We start from the raw sequence: 6,000 nt of genomic DNA, 5'->3' as shown, positions 1-6,000 counted from the left end.
CAGATGATTTAGCTGAGGAAATATTCAGCCAACCATGCATTTCACACCTTCATATAAATGGATGTTTATTAGAGATGAGCGAGCGTATTCGCTAAGGCAAACTACACGAGTGAGTAGTGCCTTATGCGAGTACCTGCCCGCTCGTCTCAAACGATTCGGGTGTCGGCGGGGAAGAGCGGTGAGTTGCGGGACTGAGCAGGGGGTAGTGGGGGGGAGAGAGTGAAAGAGAGATCTCCACCCGGTTTCTCCCCGCTCTCCCCGCCGAATCTTTAGAGACGAGCAGGCAGGTACTCGCATAAGGCACTACTCGCTCGAGTAGTTTGCCTTAGCAAGTACGCTCGCTCACCTCTAATGTTTATGTAATAGATGGATGGCTTGAGTCCGCTGCTTGCCAGTGTCTCTCTGCTCTTGCTCATAGATGGGGTCCCAAGTGGTGGACAACCCTTTATGGCATCTTTTTTCTTTTTTAATCTGCTGTACAAATTTAAACCTTCACTAATTTAGGCTTTGTTTATTGGATATCAAGGGTAAGATTGCTGCATCTGCTGTAATAGTGTTTCGTTATTTAGGATTGTCATTTTTTTTATTTGCAATGAGCAAAAATAGCAGAAAAACACAATAATCTATATAATGCACTCAAAAGAAATCAGTATTTTTCCTTCCCCTCACGACCAAACATCTGGCTACTTAAGTTTTCAGCACCAATACAAGTAAGGAATGAATGGCGTTAGAATGTGGCAGCCACCTCTTTGATGCAGTAAGGATAATATATGCAATGCGGAGTCATTATTCTACACAGTAGATCGGGGCACTGTGGCGACTCTCCTGATTTACTTTTTTTCACTTCTCAGTAAGTAAAAGCACACCGTTGAAAAGCAGGATTTTGGTGGCATCTATTGAAAGACTACATGGGACCTTTCAAACTCATACATTATTTTTTAAGCAGTCCAGCTGTGAACAAAACCTCTAATCCTCAGTGCATGTAGAGGAGGTGCTGAAAAGCTCAATGGGACTTTACAATACCCTGCCGCACCATGTGAACAGTTTTCTTTTTCAACTGCTGCCAAAAGGTGCCGGGGTGGTGCAGCCAATGATTTAAGGACACATTTTGACAGACAGATAAAAAAAAAGTGTCCTTAAATGACTGGCACTGAGTCTAAGTATCGGAGAGCATGAACCAATTAAAGTGAGGGCAGTTCTTTCAGTAGCCATGTTCTATAGTCTGTGGTGTGAAGCACGTAATTATATGCACGCCTTTTTTTCTTCCAACCATAAGAACATACAGTACAGGGTCTACAGGTCCGCTGCATTATCTAATCTTCACTTTATTCACCCATAGACAAAGCTGCCATCTGCGCTCAACAACCTGCACAGTCCTCACTTCACGATTCCCAATACCTGACTTGTGAATCCAGCCAAAAAATACTAGAATTAGAACGCAGCGAGAGAGGAATTAGCAAGAATCTTATGTTGCCATTTATATACTTATCATGTTACACTGATGTCGCTATATGAGGACTAAATATATACCTATATACTGTTACTGGACAAAACACATTATAGAAAGCCCACTTGTTACGTCCATACAGCGCACTAAAGCGCCATGCCTCAGCACAGACACAAGATGGTGTCCTACTAAAACCCCAACAACTCTCATAATGTTGCATAGAAAAATTACACCTCTCCAGGTAAACATGGAAGGACCCCTGTCCCTTACTAATCAGGGAAAGTGGGGAACCCCTGCCTAGAAGCGGGGTGATTGTCCTGATAAGGACAGTCCTACTGACTTCATCTGGGACTTGGCTATCCCTGATTAAGAATCTGGAGAGATGCACAAAACACACATAGGACATGACACTGTTCACACACACTGAACACTGAACACGACAATTCACACCTCATGTCTGGCCACCTGCACAAACATACAGAACAAGTCGCTGTTCATACCAACACACCGGGTTATGCATACAGATAGTAAACCATAGCTGATCCAAGTGTCCTCATACCAAGGGGATAGCGATTCAGCCACCATGCTTACATAACAGGGAATAGTGTCAGGCATCACCCATCTGACACACACATAAGACATCAGACGTCTGGAGGCCGTACCAGTAAAGGGATAGGGAGAAACCTGTGGGTGTATGCACCTTTGTGGTCACCATACCACACACTACTAGATGCATGCACCTCAGAACATAAGGAGGGGAGGGACAACAAGTGTTCAGACCATCCTCAGGGAAGGTGAGAGAGTGGCACTACAGACAAGCATGCATAACACCAGCTCTGAGTGGGTTGACAACATAGTAAAGCACTAAAATGACCAGCATCTACTACCAAGAGATGCTGGTATTTATGTGCAGCAGACCAGAGGGGATTGGCTGGAGAAAGACCACACCCAGATCACTCAATTAACAATTACCTGTGAAGCTGTGCTCATAGAAACCTGACCTGCCCCGCCTCCTCCCATTGATGGCTATGGACAAGGGGGAGGGAAAGGGCAGCTTAGCTCCGCCCATGTCTGCAGCCAGCATTAGGAGGCAGGATGGGCCAACACTTAGCTCCGCCCCCATCCTGCCCTCACTCATTGCAAAGAGCCAGTGGGGAGGAGACCAGAGGTGAGCCTGCACGGGGTTAAACTCCCTCCCACCTCCAGCCGCTGCCATGGGCTCCCATAGGACTATCTTTTGGGCCCGACATAAAAACGCCTGGCACTATATTGGCCTGGTCGGGTGCTTTTATGTCTCAGGAATATGGCCATGTGATCTGATGCATTGGAATGGGCTTTAAGTACCAGGCTATTGAAATTTGTGGCAAAATCTGGAAATATCTCAAGTACAATCAATTTAGGGATTGATTAGCCAAACAGGCAATCAACTTTTTGGCTGAACAATACAAACCCTTTACAAAGGCTGTATTTAAGTGGCATCCTAATACTACCTTCCAGTATTATTCAGTTACTAAGCGAACTGAGAGATATGATCTATGAGTATACAAAGTGGATGGAGTGATATGATCCAAATGCACTGGAGATTATTTATAAATCTGAAATTGAGGGAATAAGGCTCACTTTCTGATGATCCGCAACCCTAGCGGGGAAACGCGTCGAAGTCTTACAAAATTGAATATGAAATACAGATACCATTCATGAGATAAGAGGCCACACCTACCTTCTCACAAAAATTAGTTATGAGTACGAATATACTTACCTTCAGCTCTACAAAGTTGAATACGAAATACAGAAATCACTCGTCAAGAGGAATTAGTGAAGTGCATGAACTCACTTTTCATGAGATTAAAAGTATCAAGGTTTCATGAAAAAATAGTGGAGTGTTTATATACTTACTTGATCATTTTACAATCAGTGGAGCCTTTAACAAATCCTATTTAGTCTATAGTGCATAGGCAAAGGGCCCACTGGTTAGTTTCCCCTAAATGATTCTCATGCTAAGGGGAAAACTTAGTTAGCACATAGTCCCAAAAGGGCTGTAATTTCATGCTGTTTGTTTTTGTTGGTGTGCCCCATACGTGGTTAAATTTTAATAGAATTATAATAAAATTTCGTTTTTTAAAAAATAGTGTATACTGTGAAAGACAGAAATAGTCATGGAAGTAAATGGTAAAACATATAAGAACAAACAGAACTAATTTTCTACTTGTCAGATGAAAAATATGTTCGCTTTCATGGAAAAAAAAAAGGCAGAAAAAAGGAAAAAATGTATGCAAGTGTATATGCATATGCAAAAGACCATATAGCTGGCAACCAGTTGCGTAATTTTTTGTGGCGTACAATAAAAGCAGGAAAAAAAATACATTTGAAAACAGTGTGTATTAATACATTTTGCACACTCGTACACATCAGCTAACAAAACTGGAAAAAAAGAGCCACATGCCGCACTATTTTGTCTTGTAAAATACGGACCAGCTGACCGGAAACGAAGCAGACCCCATTACAGTAAGTGGGGTCCGTTTGGTGCCATTCGGTTCCATCATAAGACCGAACCATTAGGCCGGGTGGTGTCGTTTTTCTGCTCCCTAAACAGAACTGGAAAATGGAAATCCCTATTGCTGATGTGAACCAGCCCTTACCTACACACATTAATACAATGGTAGACTTTTACATACACACACAGCAACACATTGTTACATACATACATAATGGCACCCCTATAAATACATGCTTCAGCCTACGAACACACAGATGCACGTTTACACATACAGTACATAAAGGGGCACAGTTTTGCATAGTTACAGAATACAAATATGCTTATACATCCAGACAGAAATAAATATGTATATGTGACTTCATCCTATGTGGCCCATCTGAAGCTGCAGGGGGTCAGTATTGGAGGCACAGGCGGAGATGGGTTCCACAGAGCCCCTGCTTCTGTTGTGTAGTCAGGATGTACAAGGATGTGTTACATGGCACAGTGTTAGGGTGAAATGGTTATAACACAGACTAGTAATTATTAGGAAATTATAGTACCAGTGTTTCTGATGGCACAATACACCACACAGCTGTTCTACATCCATTATGATTCCCACACATTACACACATAGCTCTACTACAACCATCCTGACCCCACACATTACACACACAGCTCTCCTACATTGTACATTAATTACGATTCCCACACATCATACACACAGCTCTACTACATCCATCTTGATTCCCACACATTACACACACAGCTCTGCTACATTGTATATCCATCCTGACCCCACACAGCTGATTCACACACATCACCAGACTCCTGAATACAGTGATCAACCCTGGTCATGTGATTCCTGACTCCACCCACACAGGTGATCACATGATTGTGACATCATCAGAGGGCCTGTTAGTAGCTGCTGTCAGCTTATCCAGTATACACTACTTTCTACCAAACTGCACAATGGCTCTTCCCACAGCAGTGACGTCACCACAGGTCCTTCAGCCCATTGAATCTCTTTTACCAAACTGCACAATAGCTCCTCCCACAGCAGTGACATCACCGCAGGTCCTTCAGCCCACCGGTTCTCTGTGGTGGCAGAAGGTCGGTAACTTCTGGCAGGACTACTGAGTTGTGTCTGAGATAATAACCTAGTTGTATTCTCATTTTGTTATTTTTGTCCTCCCCTTTTTAAGAGCCCTACCTATATTGTTCTCCTGTTGGTCAGGCTCTGTGTTTTATACATGTTGCAGGACCTGCGATGAAGTCACTGGAGGGATGGGGGGGGCAGAGCATGACGCCACCAGGGGCGGAGCATGAGAAGCACTCACATACTAACTGACAAGTGGTCGTTAGTAGTTTGATTGCCTGGTGTGTACGTTGCTTGGTAGAGAGGAAGCGGGAAGAGGTGCACCGAGGGCACAGTATATTGAGTGTTGATAGGGGGAGAGCCAGTCCCTCCGAACCTGGTGGCCAGTGATGCAGCATCCCTCCTCAGCTAGCTACCTGCTGCTGCAGAAGATAAGTCTCCTTCGCTTACCAGACGCGGCCGCAGCAAAGAGCTAATAAGGAACATTCTCCTTCATCTGCAAGTCTTCAGTTGGCACCATAAAGGTGCTTTTACAAGAAATGATTAATCATTAAAAAAAAAATGTATATATAAATATCACTGGATCTTTGAATTTTAATGATAATTGTTCAGTGTAAACACAGCCAACAATCGAACGATGAACGATAATTTGCTCACTCATCATTTATTTCATGCAAGAATGAAAATCATTGCTGGCTTGTTTGCTAATCGTTTGGTTTAAACACCGATCGCTCAGGTGTTCTCATTCACTAGTACAGTGACCTAAGTTAATGATTTATTTAAAGGGGTTGTCCCGCGAAAGCAAGTGGGTCTATACACTTCTGTATGGCCATATTAATGCACTTTGTAATGTACATTGTGCATTAATTATGAGTCATACAGAAGTTAGTCACTTACCTGCTCCGTTGCTGGCGTCCTCGTCTCCATGGTGCCGTCTAATTTTCAGCGTCTAATCGCCGGATTAGACGCGCTTGCGCAGTC

The sequence above is a fragment of the Eleutherodactylus coqui genome, chromosome 1, assembly GCF_035609145.1.
Source record: "Eleutherodactylus coqui strain aEleCoq1 chromosome 1, aEleCoq1.hap1, whole genome shotgun sequence".
NCBI classification, from domain to species: domain Eukaryota; kingdom Metazoa; phylum Chordata; class Amphibia; order Anura; family Eleutherodactylidae; genus Eleutherodactylus; species Eleutherodactylus coqui.
This window is presented reverse-complemented; position numbering follows the sequence as displayed.